The sequence below is a fragment of the Myxocyprinus asiaticus genome, chromosome 33 (assembly GCF_019703515.2).
Source record: "Myxocyprinus asiaticus isolate MX2 ecotype Aquarium Trade chromosome 33, UBuf_Myxa_2, whole genome shotgun sequence".
Taxonomy (NCBI): Eukaryota; Metazoa; Chordata; class Actinopteri; order Cypriniformes; family Catostomidae; genus Myxocyprinus; species Myxocyprinus asiaticus.
This window is the reverse complement of record NC_059376.1, coordinates 24,400,518-24,419,731: the sequence shown is the minus strand read 5'-3', so window position 1 is coordinate 24,419,731 and position 19,214 is coordinate 24,400,518. Positions and strand designations below refer to the sequence as shown.

At 39.7% G+C, this 19,214-nt stretch overlaps 1 pseudogene; it reads right to left on the bottom strand.

The window, feature by feature from the left end:
- Positions 1–19,214, bottom strand: part of LOC127424053 (putative helicase mov-10-B.1) — a 31,569-nt pseudogene that overhangs the window by 3,342 nt on the left and 9,013 nt on the right.

The following is a 19,214-nucleotide window of genomic DNA, read 5'->3' as shown; positions in this document are numbered from 1 at the left end:
CTGGTCATTAGCTCATCCAAGCTTGTTATTAGCTGGTCCAAGCTGGGAGACAAGCTTAGTCCCGCTACCAGCTTGTCATACCAGCTCAAGGTGGTCAAGCTGGTTTTTGGACTTTTATGCACCCATCTCTGCAGTAGTATCAGTGTCAACATAACTTACATTAACAGAGTGTAATTGGCACATATTATGGCCACATACAGCATGTTAGCTCATTAGCCCCATAAATTTAGAATGTAAACAAGACATTATACATTTACTGCAAATATATTACTTTAAATTATTGAGTAGTTTCTTTTACTAATCTCGTGTGAATTATACTCATCAGACATGAAGTCATCTAAAGCACATTTTAATGTCATATTAGTTTATGTTTTACATGTAGTCTTAAGCGTCCTCATATTTAAATGTACCTCAAAACGGAAGAGATCTCATTTACTTGCAACTGCCTCAAACAAAACTCTATCTTTCAAAGCCACGAACCTCGCGAGTTTCGGCAAATTCAGCGACTAGTTTTCTTCCTCAGAGGCGCCCATTGTAGCAGCTTAGGTAAACAAAAATTATTTCCAGGCAGACTGATAAAAACTTGTGTACCCTGTCACCAGAAAGTGCATAGAAGCCAACCAATCAGATTGGAACTTGCCATTTTAGACTGCCCAATTTCTTTGGGGGAGATTTTAGCAATGCCTTTCTTGGCTTGTGTCAGGAGCAGCTTCTTCAGGTAGTCAATGATGATGTCAATTTCAGAGATGTTAAAAAAGGAAGGGCTGTTTAACTCTCTGTCATCCTTCCCAATCACTCCATGGAAAATCACAGGAATTCCCTAAAAATCCAGCAAAGGGCACAAAAAGTGAAACCAATACTATAATATCACTTTTGTTGTAGGTTAAACCAACAACCAAATACAAAGAAATACAATTAATTTCAGAGTGGCAGTTAACTTTATTTATGGCCTTCACATTCCAAGACATGTTTATCAGAGATGACAGATAAAGTGAGAGAAATTTTGACTATAAAAATATACTTGTATTTCATTCAATACTGAGAAATATTGATAAAAATAGTTCAATCTAATTAAAATTGACCATTTTACCCAATATATGTGTGCGTGCTATGTATTTTTATACTTATTAGAGTTTTGCATTGTTTTTGTATCAACAATGTCAAACTCCATTGAAATCAATTGTGAGATGAGTCTTCTGTGTGCTTTGCATGAGCGTAACGTGTATTGCACATAAAATGGAATGTGTTCTTCTGGATACATAGAGCAGCTGTATAAACAGCATGATAAGTAAAAGGTGTTGTATTGTCTTGATGTTTTTGATCTGCTGTTTAACAGGTTTGTGTATGGTATGTCTCATACTCTTTTGGGCAGGTACTCCCAAGTACAGTACTGGCTGGAGCTGATCTCATCTGCACATGCCACCAACTCCTCATCATAGAACAACTCATTAGGAACTTTCAGAATGGATGGATGAGACCTAGAGAGAGAAATGGGAATATGCAGTTGCGCATTTGATGTGCAGTTACATTTTATTAATAAAGATGGTTCCATATATTAATGACCTTCGGACGTATAGACTCTCTTGGTGTTTGAAAAAAAAGCACAGCATTCAGCGATAAAAGATACTCAAGAGGATACAGAAATGCTGCTAGCCATATGATGTATACAGTTCATATCCTGTCTATGTACAAAATTCTAACTTTACCTGAAGTTCTGCAGCAGTTTGGTGACATAGCGTTTGTCATATCCTGTAGTACCTTTCTGATAAAGTTCATTCTGTGTCATCAGCCTCTGCAGCAATGAAAGACCTAAAGGAAAGAAACACAACTCTTGAGTGCCATAAGACACTGTCATATGCATCAACAATTATATGGATTAATTCCCATTCACACTTCACATTTACAACGCAATATACCACAATGTTTAAGGGATATTTCACCCAAAAATCAGAATTAATGTACTCACTTTCATATTGTTCCAAACCGGCATGATTTCCTATTGCAGAATGCAAAAGGGGGAATTTTACAGAATGTCTTGTTCGCTGAATTCCATACAATGTTAGTTCACAGGGACTCACTGTAAAGCTTAAAAAGACCCAAAAGTGTCATTAAAGTAGTCCATACAACTCATGCATCATATTCCAAGTCTTCTTGTGAACAAGCTTCTCTTTTGTACTCATGAACAGCAAAGCTATGGTGAAACTATAGATGTCAATTTGGACCCACTTTTTATTACGTGTCTTTATCAGCTATGTACTTTTAATACAATATACTTAGTATGTACATACGTGCTGTTGCATTGTACTTACATTTAAAGTACCTGCATTTAATTACATCTGTAGTTACACTATTGACCTTACCCCTAAAACTACCCCAACCCTTACCCTAAACCCTAAATCTTAAACCCTAACTGCACCTCTAAACCTACACATTACTCAACCTCAGTAGCAGCAAATGTGAATTTTGTGAGAATTTTGCAGAACAACATGTAGTTACATGATAAGTACATTGTATTGTAAGTACTTTATGTTAGCACATAGTAAAGATAGACCGTCGACTGCAATTGTATGAATAACTGTTAACGAGACATTCTTTAATACTCCCCCTTTTGTGTTCTGCAGAAAAGTCATCAGAGTTTGGAACAACATAAGGCTCACCCTTAAATGATGACAGTATTTTCAGTTGGGTAAACTTAAGGCTACAGTGGCTTTTATTACGTTGCAGAAAAAACACGAAAAAGTCCCTGAGTATACAAAAGCACAACTATGTGCACTTTTCTATGCATATCTGTCTCACCAAGTCCATATTTAATGGCAAAAGGAGATCTCAGAACCAGCCCCAGCTGTTTGGGATCTCCGGCCAAAACAAGCTGTCCAGTCTCTGCATTCAGTAGTCCTATACACAGACACACATCCATGCATACAATTATACACAGGTAGATGGAATTCAAAATTAAAGACCTGACAATGTTTTTCTGGGAAGACTTAGACTGATTTTTGAGATAAGGGACAAAGCATGTCCTACATACAAAATGTTCATTAAATAATTTAATACAATTTTTGTTTAAATGCATGCTCTATACTTGGAAGCACTTAACCTGTCCTCAGAAAGAAATCACAATGTTAAACTGCCAAAGTGTTCAAAAATGCAACAAATTCATAAATATCAAATGAAAGGTAGGGATCTGTAAGATATCAAACAATACATAAAGTAAATTTTAAATTATATTTTCCATAAATAACTGCCTATGAAAGTTTTGTCCTCACTTTAATAATCCTGAATAAATCAGACAACGTCATGGTCAGCTACAACTCTGAGTACCCCTTTCCCACTTCCTGTTCATGGTGGATGCAACAGTAAGACATATGGTCTGGTAAGTTGTATATATATTTTTTTTAATTTTAAACAAACAATCTTTAAGTCTCTGCGGTCACAGCTTCCCATTGAGATGCTTTTATTTAGAATTGTGGAATAATTTTACCATTTTAGTTTAGGTTAAGAATAAAAAACGGCTCCAGTGTGCAACACATGGTTAAGATGGTTAAGTCAACTCCGTAAGAATTTTCAGAATAATGTGAAAACAGAAAAAAAAAATTTTTTAGAATGTATTTTATCAGTTAAATCCTTTACTGAACACAATTATTAGATAATTAAGACTTTTCACTCTTGTTGGATGGATCAAATTAATGTATCGTGCTTTTTAGTGTGTCTGCCGGAGTTGACACAAATTACAGTAAGATGTAAGTTATGAGTGTTTTTATAAAACCTGTTCACCTACATGGTTCGTTATCTGACACCTTTGTCTACAAATGTATTCATTTCAAATTAATTTAGTTTTAAAAAGTAAAAAACTAAGATTTAAAAGAGAGAGAATACATTATATTGAGAGAAGCAAAGTTTTGTGTGTGTGTGTGTGTGTGTGTGTGTGTGTGTGTGTGTGTGTGTGTGTGTGTGTGTCTGTGTGCGTGACAGAGAAATAGAGGGCATCCACCTCCCACACCGATGACAGTCTCTGGCTCCACAGCATGTCCAGCCTCATACACAAATATGAGAAAAATGACCCACAGGAAAATCTCCACTGACCAACCTAACAACACATACAAACCATTTTTTACATTTTAACAGCTGTGAGTGCTGCAAGCAGTATGTGAGCGCATTGTTTGCATAAGATTTGTATAAAGGTATTTTACCTTCCTGCAGTGACCAAAGTGCTGACCAGGATCTTGTAAGACATTAGATCCTCTTTACATGGAAAAACAATCATACCTTCCTCCACATCACTGTTGTTCTAAATACATACAAAACATGTACACAAAATCACAATCAACACAAAAAACTATGCAGGGCTCATTCTCACAAAAAAGGTATCATAAGAGTCTAAGTGACTTATTACTAATATAATCAACAAGAAAATTCAGATCCTGACATAAACACATAATTTGATAGATTTAAACTGTTTAATGTGTCATTGAGTCAGTTAGCCAATTTGCATGTCCCCATTCATTACTACACACACCACACACTTCTACAATATTCTACGTCATTTTGTAGTGTAAGTAATGAAAATGCAACAAAAAGAAGTGTACTATGAGTACCCGGACAGTGCATTTCTTCAACCGACAAAACGTATTGTGAAACTTTGGACACTTCATGCACTCATCACTCGCGGCTTGCCGTACATAACGGAGGGTGGATTTACCTGGCAGCATAGCTGGCCTGGCAAAACAATTGTAACTAATGGAGAATGTAGCAACTAGTGAAACTTCAGTGAAGACAGCACCTTACAAATGTGAGTTGAAAGCTTAACCCTCACTCCGCTGTGAATATGGACGTTATTTGATATACAAGTGTTGAACTGAGGATGGCTAATGCGCTAAAACTAGTTGCAACACATTGCATGTGTTTGAAACGTCACTTCCGTCAGCTTTTAAGCAGCGAATGTTTCCATGTAGGAAAAAAACAAATACCGCTAAGTGTTCCATTTAGGATGATAGTACACTTTGAAAATGCAAACACTACATAGCTGAGTGCATAGTCTATATTGCGTCATTTGGGAGACAGCTATAGAGTAAAAATAGTCCAAATCTACCAAAACTTTGCTATTATTCAAATTTTTCTAATATAATGTAATATTAATTGAGTTTTTAACCAATTTAAAGAAACCTTTAATTCATTACTAAAAAGAAAATGTCACACAAACACTAACCACGAGAGCTGCAGGGATGTCTTTTGGATTGCGTGAACTAGCATAGAGTCGGTAGATTTTCTGTGAGTCAACATGTTGGCTCACACAGCTGATCAGCCGCACTGTTAGAGGGAGCACATGCTAGTATATAGGCATCAGATATGTTCTTCTCTACCTGAGAGGGCAAAGACATTTTTTACATTGTGAATTGTTGTGACATTTTGCATATAGGCACTATTAGATTTGACAAGATGGCAATTTGCATGCGGGTGTGTCTGGTGTGTCTGTGTGTGTGATAACCAGCATTACCTGTTTGATTGCCTCCACTATAGTGAGTTTTACCAGTGCCAGGAGGCCCAAACACCAAGTATGGTGCTGGCTTGTACGTACCAGCCACAATGTGACATACTGCAGTTTTCTGCTCAAGATTTCTGTCCAGCTTTATATCCAAGAGTCTATACACACACAGACACACATCCTCTGAAGAACTCCAAAATGTTTCACTGAAATATGATTTAGTAGCATATCTTTAGCCCAGCTGGGCCTTTCTGACCTCAAGGAAGGTGGAGACACATCAACACTCTTTGAGCCCACAGGGAAAAGCACAGCACCCAGGTTGTGCTGGACCACCATTTGTACTGCTCGATGTTGCAGTTTTATTGGGAGACGGTTAACCGTAAACTCCAAGTGGAATTTCATATTATCTATGAAATTGTCAAGCAGTCTTGCAACATGCACACACATGCACAAAGATTACATACTGTACATACATGTGTATAAACTGAAATATTATGAAATCAATTTGCCTCTAAAACATGCATTTATATACTATACTATATGTAGTATACATATAATATACTAGAAATTTGATTAACTGTTAATAGGTTGTTTTGAATTTTCAGTGCACTGCTTTATGAAATTTGCAATCCATGGCTAAATTATGACAATACTTTATCATATTAAGATGAATTTGCCCAAAGCATGGCCTTGTGCTTTATTATTTTCAGTGTAAACCTTTAAAAAACTTGAGTTCAATACAGTGTTCTAATAATACTTCATACTTGTTGGAGAAGCCAAGTTTGATCTGATCCAGTTCCACTCTGTGGACGTAGCCCTTGTATTTTGTTACAGTTGAGAGATAGACCTCCTCACTCTTGGTGAGAAGCAGGTGATCTCCCCTAAGGACTGATTGCCTGTTCTCTGAAACACCAGGGACCTTTATCATAGATATATATAAACAGACCTCAAAACTGTCTCTGTAGACACAACATGGCCAAATGTATGTGGAAACCCCCTTCTAATTAAGGGTATAGCTATTCCAGTAAAAACAAATCTTGTGTCATTTCAAACAGAACTTATTAATACCCATGGTTATTCGATTCAGGGCATTTAATAGAAGTTAAAAAATCTGAAAAATTACTGACATGGCTGATTTTGAGGGAATTAAATTGATGGGATTTAAGCTCTGGTAGTTATTCCAATATAGCATTAAACCTTTACCTCATTACACCGCCCCATATAAAACTAATCCCATCCGAATAGGGGCTTCTGTCCATCAAAATCATAATAACAGACAATAACACTGTCACTTACCTCTAAGGCCAGAAGTCATTTGTTTTCATGGTCCCTCACCATGGAGACATCATTTTTGTTATATCTCTTGATAGCCAGATGCATCTGATCCTCTTTCAAGTACAGAAGTAAATCAAAGTTCTTTGTGTACTTCAGAAAATCCAGATCACACTCAAGTAGTGACCTAGCAACTATCAAACACACAAAAGCACAATAATGGGTTTTAATATTTATGTTCATGCAGAGTACATATTCTGGACAGTCCAAACCAATCTATTATAGAGCAAGGACCAATAACAGGTCTCACATCAGTTCTACAAGGTCCAATTGGAGTTAGAGATCACTAACCGCAGTTCCTGGAGCAGTACTCTGAGAGTTGAGGATGAACGGTTAAAGTTCAGGACCTCGGCCAGTTCAGAGATATAAGAGGGACGAGGGTATTTCTCCAGTGGCACCACAAATTTCAAAAAGTTTCGAGTAGGTTTGCTATTGGTTAAAAGAAACATACAGACAGACACACGTGACTGAGCATAAGCACACATCAACATACTTTAGCTTTGTCTAAATTATATGAAGAACTGAGAGTGCTGAGAAGTTACACTAACACAAATTTAAAGGATTAGTTTACTAAAAAAATTGTGTTACTCACCATCATGTCTTTCCAAACCATACAATTTTTTTCTTCCGTAGAACAAAAAACAAGAAATTTCAGATGATATTCCAATTACAATGAATGCTTATGACTGGAGCTTTCAAGCTTCAAAAAGGATGCAAAAGCACCATAAAAGTAACATAAAAGTGGTCCATTAAGCTTCTTGAAGCTATATAATAGCTTAGTTGTGACAAACTAAAATACAGAAAATACAAGTCCAAAATCTAACAAAAATATACGCCGTTGTTCACTGAAAATCTTAACATCTGCCCTAGCTCTCTTTGGCAAGTTCATGAGAGTTCATGAGAGAAGTGGCGATTTCATTCTTTTGAGTTTTCAATAAATCATTTGATCCAGTTCATAAAAACTGGTCTGAATGATTCAAGAATAAATCAGACTAATCGTGTTCAAAAAGTTCCATTCAATAACTGAATATTTTCAAAATTTTAGTCTGTTCCGAACACTTTTATGGTGCTTTTGTGTGCTTTTTAAAGCTTGAAAGCTCCAGCTCCCATTCATAGTAAATTATTACAAATTTTGTGTTCCATGGAAGAAAGTGAAAGGAACAACAGGTTTGGAACACATGAGGGTTAGTGAATGATGACAGAATTTAAATAGGGTGAACTTTAAATTCCTTTAAATTCATTAACTAAAAAAAATAAATCATTTATCTCTCACTCCTCAGGTGGAAAGCCCTCGTCCACATTGCATCTCAGTGGTTCATAGGTCTCAAGCCTCAGGGGTTTGAAGGGTTCTTTGGGGCCCAAAAGAGCTGCAAGCTCAGACCTGTGCACTGCCTCAATGAAGCGCACAATATGTTAGGGACGGGTGGTGGGCTGGATGTTTTCTTGGAACTCAGATGCCAGAGTGGCCAAATAAACTCCCACATGATCTAATTTAAATCTTATGGTCACCACATACCGTCCACCTAATCCAAAAATAAAGGTTCAAAGTTGGAATTCTAACCTGCATAAATTCTGTGAGCACCACGGTCCAAACAACATGGTACTTTTCATCTTTGTTAAAGTAATAAGTGTACACGTTATAAAATCAGATGTAAACCATCAATCAATATTAACAATGAATCAACAGTGCTGGGTAGTAATGGATTACTTGTAATCTGTATTATGTAATCAGATTACAAACATCAAGTACTTGTAATTGGATTAAATTACATTTTAAAATACTTGACTACACAATATCTGACTACACTTACTTTTTTAAAGATTACATGATTACAGATTAACAAGCAACGGCATTAAATTGTTAATACTTTATTGATCATCTTAATCATTCTCTTTTTTCAATCTTTTACATTTTTTATTCTAAATCAGCACACCGCTGATATACGTTCTGTAAGTCTTTGAGTGTTTTCAGAAGTGATGGGGAGGGCTGTGTGTATTTCACTCAGAACTGATACTCGCTACTAGCCAGCCAGATGAAGATGGAGCGGTCAACCTCATCATTTTAAGGTGCATTCAGTAATTTTTCCCCATTAAAAAAGTTTACTCCTAAAGAAATGAATTGTAATTTTGAAACATATGTATAAAATCTGACCACCCACTTGAGATGAGGACTCCAGTCATGTCAGTAACCTTATAAAAGCTGTTTTATTCTACACGGGACAGGGGAGCCCTCATTGGGACTGCCATTTTAGAATCTCATGACCAGCTGAATACTACTCGTTTAATCTCAGTAACCGTCTTGTTATTGGACACTTTCACTCTTGGATTAAATTAATAATGGCTGAGTGTGTATAGTGAATTTCTACAATGGCATCTGTAACCTGAAAACTATTGATTTTAAATTATGCTACATCCACACCACTAGATGTCACTGTAAGTCCAAGATGACACGAACAAAATGTTACTGGGTGCACCTTTAACCTGTGGATCTATAGAGATAATTTTATTTTTAAGAATGAAATTACTCCAACGGTGTAATTTCAAGGATCTAGTGGATGCATTCTCTAAGTGTCCTGCCCACAGGGTACACAATAGTTTAACTGCAAAATGTGTTGCAATATGGAACAAAGCCCACCGATCTACTGTTGCTGCTGATGCAGTGGAGTACACTGCATGAAACTTGACATAAAACTGTTCCTTGTGTGACTCGGTGGAACTCTGCTGTTTTAAAATATTCTGCTCTTTTAGAATATTCTTGCTGTTCAAAAGATAATATCTTGCACCTCAGCTTTGGAATAGGTGATGGACAATCAGTTAGCAGTAAGGGTTAAAAGTGTTTCAGTGTTTTTAGGTGAAAACTTTGACAATAGCAACGTTGTTGCTGTTTTTATGGTCATTCATTTTCGTTCATTTTATGATCGTTTTATGTTGATTTTATGGTCATTAATGGTATTAATGTTGCTATTGTTTTATGCACTTAAAATTAACTTGATGTCTCAGTATTTTGAATTATAAACTTTGGCCATGCATTGTCATTGGTGTTAGATTTAATGTTTGTTTCCTTCATGTTTCACAATGTGTAATGCACTTTTTAAAATGTCATAAGGAGCTCTTTTTGTTAGTAATAAAGAATGGGATTCATTTTCCTCCACTTTGTGCTTTTATGTTAAATTGATTATCCTACACAAATGTGACATTAAATAAAATTGAATTAGGTTGAAAATGATCCAAAGGTAATCAGATTAGATTACCCCAAAAATGTACTCTGAGATTATGTTACTGATTGCATTTCATGTAATTTGTAATCAGTACCTGATTATAATTCACAAGTAATCCGCCCAGCACTGTAAATCAATATGAACAGTTTCTCCTCTGTGCACCAAATTCTGCAGCAATTAGGTACTGGCTGCACTCACAAGGTTCAAGGCAGAGTGGATTGTTGCGTGTGACATTCTTGCTGTCTTCCAGAGTGAAACACTGAAGCCAATGGAGAGCGGAGTTGTAGGTGAAATACACAGCCTCCTGACCTGTGTTCTGCACAAACAGCTTCAGATCATAAACCTCTGCACTGTCCACAAAGATCTGAATCTTACCATCCTCCATCGGCATCTCCGAGCACACCCGCACCCCACACTATAAACACAGTCCTGGGAAAGAGAAGAGCTCACATTTTGTAATCAAATAGAAGTAGAATAAGGATCACTAAATTCTTTTTACAACACCTACATCAGTCAGACTGCAAGCTGTATGTAGGGATGCTCCAAACGATCGGCCACCGTTTGGTATCAGCCGATATTCACGTCCTATGACTTGATCGGTGATCAATAAACTGATCACTCGTGTCGCAAAAGACGCGCGACTGCTTTAAGACTTCAGCAGCACTGCAATGGCAACGGCAACCAAACCATAATGAAATAAAGACATTGAATCAATAACCAAAAATGTCACATTAAGTTTAACTGCACCTATGGGTTATCAGTTTGTCTTCAGTTTGACTTTATAGTGCTATTTTAATGTAGAGAATATTTTGTTTTAAAGTCTTATTTAAAAAAAAAAAAAAAGAAGCTTTTTTTTGTCTTTTGAACTTTTTAAACTTTTTAAACTTTTTTTTTTTTTTTGTCAGCAAAAGCTAGGCAAAGTGATATAACTGGGAAGAGTAAAATTCAATTAATAGTGACATTGTGCAGAAAGCTTACATATAGCCAGTTATGTCCTGACAATAGGTGAAATATATATATATAAAGTATTTGAGTACTTAAGCCAAACTTGAAAATGTATGAATGTCATTGCAAAACATTATAAAATACCAAACCATGCGGCATGTACTTATATGCTGTTCAAAATTAGGACAATATGTAATTGACTTTAAGCACATACACAAAAAATTACCATGGGACCAGTAAGTAACTCCAAAATTGCTAAGAAATATAAAGTTAGTTCTGACAAAAGTCTAGCATAATTTGTTTGCAGATTCCAATTGGTTTAAACATTTCAAAGTGTATCAAACCAGCTCACCTATCTTTACTGTTCAGTCGGTGTAGTATATCTTTTGCCGGTTTCCTCCTACCTCTGACTCCACCCTCTGTTCCTGGAACGGAAGGTGGGTCAGAGATCTCCTGGTCACTAGCGGTTGGCGGTGAATGTCATGGTTACTTGTGTAACCTCCGTTCCCTGATGGAGAGAACGAGACATTGTGTCGATGTAGTGACACTAGGGGTCACTCTTGGGAGCCCGAGACACCTCTGGTCTTTGATAAAAGGCCAATGAAAATTGGCGAGTGGTATTTGCATGCCACTCCCCTGGACATACGGGTATAAAAGGAGCTGGTATGCAACCACTCATTCAGGTTTTATGCTGAGGAGCTGATATATGGTCCGGCCATTTCAGCGGGTAGTTCAGTGTTTTGGCAGGAGGGACACAACATCTCGTTCCCTCCATCAGGGAAAGGAGGTTACACAAGTAACCATGACGTTCCCTATCTGTCACTCACTCTATGTTGTGTCGATGTAGTGACACTAGGGGTCCCTATACGAAACGCCACAATCGGCTGAACTGTGTTACGTGAACTGGCGGTGTGTGGTGGGCAGACTACTGTGTGCCTCATAGCCAGCACACCAGGTCGACACGTAACCTCCCCCAACATAGTTATGAGTGTCGAACGGCCCTTTGGGGACAAGTCGACTACCCAAAAGATAGAGACAGGCTAACCCAGCCGTGGCCTCTTTTCCCCTTCTTTTTTTCCACTCCCTAAAAAAGAAGGGGGATTATCCGACTGGGCCGCCAGGTCTAGTCAGGGGGTGTCCCTCCCAAGGGGAAGACACCGCGGACACCTCGCCCAAAGAGAGGAGGGGATATTTAAGTGGAAAAATATGTCACATGGTCATTCCGACCATGCGGAGAGTCTTCAAGGTAGATCCTATCCAATGGGGGAGGAGTTACTACACACATGGAGACTAGGGCAGAGGGGCTCTGCCCAAGGAAGACGCAGTTTTCCAACAGGGAAACAAATTAGTGGAAGATATATATTGCATGGGGTTAGCCTTACAGAGAACCGCCACATGCGGAGCACCTACCCCAGAACAGGACTCTTAGTAAGCATGTGTACTGGGCCGGCAGTGAGTCGCTCCGAAAACTTGACTGCCACAGGGCTCGGAGGAAGTCAACCAGGGAACAAAGTTTGTGAACACTACCAGGAATTAATGGTGCACATCTTCAGCTCAAAAGGAGGTGGAAGGTGCTATGTGCAAGCAATACATCCAGCTGGCTATCCCTGGCTTATCCGCTTGTATTGTGTGCCACTACCTGGGACGAAACCGGTTCCACCCGGAGGTTGTAGAACCTTGCAAAGGTGTTGGGTGTTGCCCAGCCTGCTGCTCTGCAAATGTCTGTTAGAGAGGCACCCCTTGCCAGGGCCCAGGAGGCCGCTACACCCCTGGTAGAATGAGCTCGTAGCCCTACCAGGGGCGGCATGTACTGGGCGTGATATGCCATAGTTATGGCATCAATCAGCCAGTGGGTGATCCTCTGCTTGGAGACATCACTTCCTTTCTGCTGTGCACCAAAGCAGACAAAGAGCTGCTCAGAGATCCTGAAGCTCTGTGTGGGGCCAGATGTGTAAAGCGTGCACCAGACACAGCAACAACAGGGCTGGGTCTGCCTCCTCCTGGGGCAGCGCTTGCAGGTTCACCACCTGGTCCCTAAAAGGGGTGGTGGGAATATCGGGCACATAGCCCGGTTGGGGTCTCAGGATCACGTGAGAGTAACCCGGACCGAACTCCAGGCACGTTTCACTGACAGAGAACGCTTGCAGGTTTCCTACCCTCTTGATGGAAGTGAGTGCAGACAGGAGGGCAGTCTTCAAGGAGAGTGCCTTAAGATCGGCTGACTGCAAAGGCTCAAAAGGGGGCTCTCTGTAGACCCTGAAGAACCACAGAGAGGTCCATGAGGGAACGAGGCGTGGTCTGGAGGGATTCAGCCTCCACTGGGGGATGGAGTGGTCTTCTTACCAGCTCCAGGTGAGTGGGTTCCTTCATCCTTGGGTCACCCGTCTCAGGGGCGCTTTGATGACCTCCGTGGGTTCTTAGGCGCCGACTGTGAGACGGGTGGCATCTGCTTCCTGTGGTGGGCTCTACGCCGGGGCCGGGCTGAAGGGGCGGGCTGCGGCAGAGCCGGTGCAGTCACCGCAGGGGGACGCCCTTGGCGACGAGCAGACGGGGTGTGGGATCTTGAGGCGCGCCGGGGCAGGATGTTCCGGATAGCCTCCTTCTACTGCTTCACTGCCGAGAACTGCTGGGCAAAGTCCTCGACGGTGTCGCCGAATAGGCCAGCCTGGGAAATGGGGGCAGCAAGAAACCATGTCTTGTCGGCTTCACCCATCTCGACCAGGTTGAGCCAAAGGTGGCGCTCCTGGACCACTAATGTGGCCATCATCCGCCCGAGAGACCGCGCCGTGACCTTCGTTGCTCGGAGAGCGAGGTCGGTCGCCGAGCTCGGTTCCTGCATCAAATCTGGGGCGGAACTACCCTCGTGCAGTTCTTTCAGCGCCTTGGCTTGGTGTACCTGCAGGAGAGCCATGGCGTGCAGGGCAGAGGCGGCTTGTCCAGCAGTGCTGTAGGCTTTAGCCATCAGGGACAACGTGAGCCTACAGGGCTTGGACGGGAGCTTAGGGCGTCCGCGCCAGGTGGTGGTACTCTGCGGGCATAGGTGCACCGCGAGCGCCTTATCCACTGGGGGAATCACCGTATAGCCCCTGGCCGCCCTACCATCGAGGGTAGTGAGAGCGGGGGAACTGTGGAATCGGGGCCAGGCAGTAAAAGGTGCCTCCCACGATTTCGTCAGCTGCTCGTGCACTTCCGGGAAGAAAGGCACTGGAGCAGGGCGTGGCTGCTTTGAGTGGCGCCGCGAGCCCAGGAACCAATCATCAAGCTGCGAGGGTTCAGGGGAGAGCGGAGGGTTCCACTCTAACCCGATGCTCGCGGCCGCCCGGGAAAGCATGTCCGTCATCTCTGCATCAGCCTGTGACAGGGCAATCGTCCCCGAGGGGGGGAGCCCAGCTGAGGCTTCTGCGTCCGACTGGACAAGCCCGCTCTCTGATGCTGCACTCGAGAGCTCATCACCTTCGCGGGCTCCGAACAAGAAGCCAGACTCACCGTGAGAAAAGCCAGCGAACTCATCCGGAAGACCGACCGGGGCAGACGAGCGTGCTGGGGAATGGGAGGTCCACGGGGGAAACCCGGCAGAGGCGATCCCATTGGGGTCCCTAAATCGCCCCCAGTGCAAGCCGCGCTGGCCTCATACCCGAAAGTAGAAGGACCGAGGCGGGGAGCTGCTGGGGTGGCTTGCTTTCTTACAAAAGCAAGCCGCGACCGCAACGTTGCCATGGTCATGTTCTCGCAATGAGAACATGAGCCATCCACAAATGCTGCCTCCGTGTGGGTCACGCCCAGACACGAAGACAGCGATCATGACCATCCGAAGTCGAGAGATAACGACCACAACCAGGAATAACACACAATCGGAAAGGCATCTTTAAAAAGATTCATCTTTAAAAAGACGTTCCGTGTGTGCTGCTCTTTTAGAGAAATATACTCTTTTAGAGGAAAAAAGCTCTTTCAGAAAATATGCTCTCTTTGTTTTCTGCCGAAGCACCCAGGGGCATTCTCTGCAGTGCACCAGTGCAGAGGAGGGAGAACAGTAGAATTCAGCTCAAAGAGCATGACTGTTCAGCTCAGAAGAGAAAATCTGAATGAGTGGTTGCATACCAGCTCCTTTTATACCCATATGTCTGGGGAGTGGCATGCAAATACCACTCGCCAATTTTCATTGGCCTTTTATCAAAGACCAGAGGTGTCTTGGGCTCCCAAGAGTGACCCCTAGTGTCACGACATCGACACAACATCAAGTGAATGACAGATAGGGAACTACCATTACTCAGACTGGGCGTAGCTTGATTTGCTGTCTACAAGAAGGCCTAAACCACTGATTGTGCAACCTGGATGTGCCACATTAGGAAAATTTAACTTTCTGCCCATATAAAGAACACTATGCCACACTAACAAATCATATTACAAGCCCATATTTACAGTAAGACAAGGCTGGCTGATCATGTATGATAGTAGGGTTATACATTTCTTTGGTCCCATTAATCATTCGTTGACTCATTCAGTTTCATGAAAAATACATTCAATATAAACAGAGATCCGAGAAGTTATGGGTGCAGGTTGTACTTTTTCAAAATGCAGAACTTTTCAATTCACTTGAGTGAAATGTATAAATATACCTCTTTATACCTTATTACTTTTCAACGGGAGATGCAGACTAAGAGATTATGTACTTTGTGAATACCATGGGTACTCTATCATATTCTATTAAATTCTATTTAATTCTATTTCAACTCATTCTTGTCATAGTTGCATAGTTGGACCTTTGGAGTTCTGGTCACCATTCACTTGCACTGTGAGGACCAACAGAGCTGAAATTTTCTTTTAAAAATCTTTGTTTGTGTGTGTGTGTGTGTGTGTGTGTGTGTGTGTGTGTGTGTGTTAAATTCTTTAATTTAACACACACACAAAACATTCTTTAAACGTTTTGGTGTATGTTCTGTCTTTCTCTGCTTCTGTGTTCTGTTTTTCTCTCCAAGGTGTGCAGTCTTCAAAGATTTCTCATGAGGCACCAATTACCTTCTCCCTCTGTCAAAATGTTGTATTTGCACCAATTTTTATAATTTAGTTATTTTCTTTTAAATGTGTTTTACTTTTTTGCAAGCCTGAATATTCAAATAAATTGTAATATAAATTTAATAATTAAAGCAAATTAATCCATAAACTATTTGTAGTGAGTCGCTGAACATTTCAGGTGGAAGGTGGGGACAGGAGTTACACTGTCTGGCCAGCTGTTTACTACCTTTTGCTGTGTTTTGTTAATGAATATAAGAGAAGTTGTCTTAAACATTATTTAGGTTGATAAATGGTTAGAATTTCATTCACAAAAAAAAAAAAAAAAAAAAAAAAAAATCTTAACAAAATTCCATCAAATTGAAAAATTTAATTAATAAAATGTAAATGTATTGAGGTTTTATTCATTTAATTTTGTTTAAGGTTACTCAAATTTAATGGAATTTTTTTTATGAAATTGAAATGCGTAAATCTGAAATATAGGCAAATTTTTGGAGTGTGCTCTTCAGAGGATCATTTGATTAGGCATTTATTAAACAAAACTTTTTACCTAAATTTTTTACCTAATTTTTATCTAACCCTTTTTGTTAATTTTGTATATTTCTGGCATATTTTAAAGTGCTGACATGCCACAATTTCAGACACATGTACAGACAAGGGATAAAGAAGTGTCTGCTGCAGCCTCTGCTTCACAGCAGTTACCAGGAAGTGAACATATTCCATGCACTCTGCTTTAGGAAGTGTTTAGGTTTGTGTGGTTTGCAAGCCCAGATACTCTTTAGCAGAGACTAGCCACTTCTATTAAAATGAATGGGATAAATTGGAATGCCCAATGGTCACCAACTGTCAACAGATGTAGAAAGGAAGTCCTGCCTCCAGGTAAATGAGCCAATCACCTTTTAGATACAGACATTGCCTGTCAATCAACTCGAGAACTCGCTTTAGCTATACAAGACGGGAAAATTCCGTTTTCTTAGCGTAATCTGAGGTAAAGAAGCACAATTTATGATACCAGTGTTGTTAGATTTTACTGCTGATTTGAAATATGTTCTTTGATCATAATCTTGACTAACCGTTTTGGAAATTTCGGTCTTCCCCATTCAAGTTGATAGGAGCTGCACTGACATGCCACTTGTTTACACAGAAAGATAGCTCCCCAGGAGTGTTCCAAAGATGACCACCGAGTGAACTGACTTGCTAAAAAGACTTTGGCAAGCCTCAATCCAGTTTTTATTTACTGTTGATTTGTTTTAATTAACATTTGTTATGCTATGTAAAATGTAATGTTTTGATTCGACCAATAACTATTGGGTTTTCTTTGTTCTGGTGTTAATTCACCCTCATACCTCTCCAGTTTGTTGTTTCCTTGTCTGATCATAACCATCATTTTGATATTGTATAGAAGTTTAAATCATCCGTAATTCTGATTAATTTCGATGTTGACTTTTTACGCTGCAGACATGCACTAGGCCAGTGTTTCTCAACTGGTGGGTCGTGACCAAAAGTGGGTCGTAGGTCTATGGTCAATGCCATGGTTCTCCCATTGAAGATATTTCGGCAGCCGCCCAAGTGATAGCCTATTTAGGACTACCAAGGCAGATTTAATGATAATCTCGCAATCAGCTAAAGGCTTCTCATCTGCACTTTCGCACGATTATAACGGAACCAGCTCGTGGTTATGATCTTTGATCAGTGACTCAGATTACCTATGATTACTACATCAGATTACTCGGCCTGCGGCCTTGTTCCTGCGGCCGAATCACAGCAGTGCTGATGTAGGGCCATATAGCACTCTTGCTCGTGTGATATTGCTTATATACAACAGTTCAATGAACAAGTAAATTTAAAAAAATTAGGAAAAACTGAGTAATTAATTAAATAATCTAAAGGTAGAATCTATTAGACCTCATTTTATATCAACAGTGGCAGTTGTAGTTAAAGTTTCAAGATGTGTTTTAGCTAGTATTTATTTTTTCATAAATACTACAATTTATTATTATTATTATTATTACTATTATTAAAACTAGCTACACTGACCTAACCATGGTAATGAGGAGCCTATCCTCCTGTGTAATATGTATGTTCTGTTTGAATTATTTTTGAAATTAGGAAACAAATGGGATAATAATGGGCTCATATAAGTAAATATGCTCTTCAATTTTTAAAAGGGGGGAGAGAAAACTTCCTGTCGCTTTTGTTGTTGACGTCAACAACAAAAATGATGTCACTTGATGCATGTCCTTGTACTTGAAAACCATGAACAAAACTATGCAACATAAAAGGAAATACGACCCAGGATACATTAAATACAGGTTATGTTTTTACTATGGTGGGTCGCCACTTGATTTCCAATGTAAAATCTGGGTCCTGAAGCAAAACCAGTTGAGAACCACTGCACTAGGCTGTATACAAACGTGACATAGAACGTACACATATGACAACTACAGTATACTGTCAGGGTTGGGAAGGTTACTTTTGAAATGTATTCCACTACAAATTACAGAATACATGCTGTAAAATGTCATTTGTAACGTATTCCGTTAAATTACTCAAGGTCAGTAACGTATTCTAAATACTTTGGATTACTTCTTCAGCACTGGTAGATTTTTTCACTTGTTTTGACAATAAAAACTCTGCCAGTACAGTAAGACAAAATACACATGTTAAAAATACATTCTCTGAAAAACCTAAATATCTTATGAGGTGTTGTTTATAAAACAAGATCAATCAAATTGATCTTGTTTTAAGGATTTTTTTGATATTTTTACAAGAAAACAATACAAAAAGTATTATCAAGAATACGATTTTTGCCCTAATATCAAAGGACTTACTAGAAAAAAGAAATTATGAAATAGCATTTTAGCTTAGCATAAAGCTGACAATTTACACAAGGTTTATTTCTATTTCTTGTGCTCCAAACTTCAAACTTACTTCTCTGTCTGCTCGTATGAATGTAACACTTCATAAGAAAGTGTTTCACCGCTGTTCAAATGCACTTTGGATCACATCATTTATATGTATAAATGTTTTCCATCTGAAAGGACTAAATATTAAATGAAACAAATGACAATAAAATGCAAAGTAATCTCTTCAGTAATCAAAATACTTTTTGAATAGTGGAATACAGTTACTTTAAATACATATTCCCGTTACATGTATTTTGTTACTCCCCAATCCTGTATACTGTACAGTTGCATAACAACTGCTGTGTCAGTGGTTGTGATGAC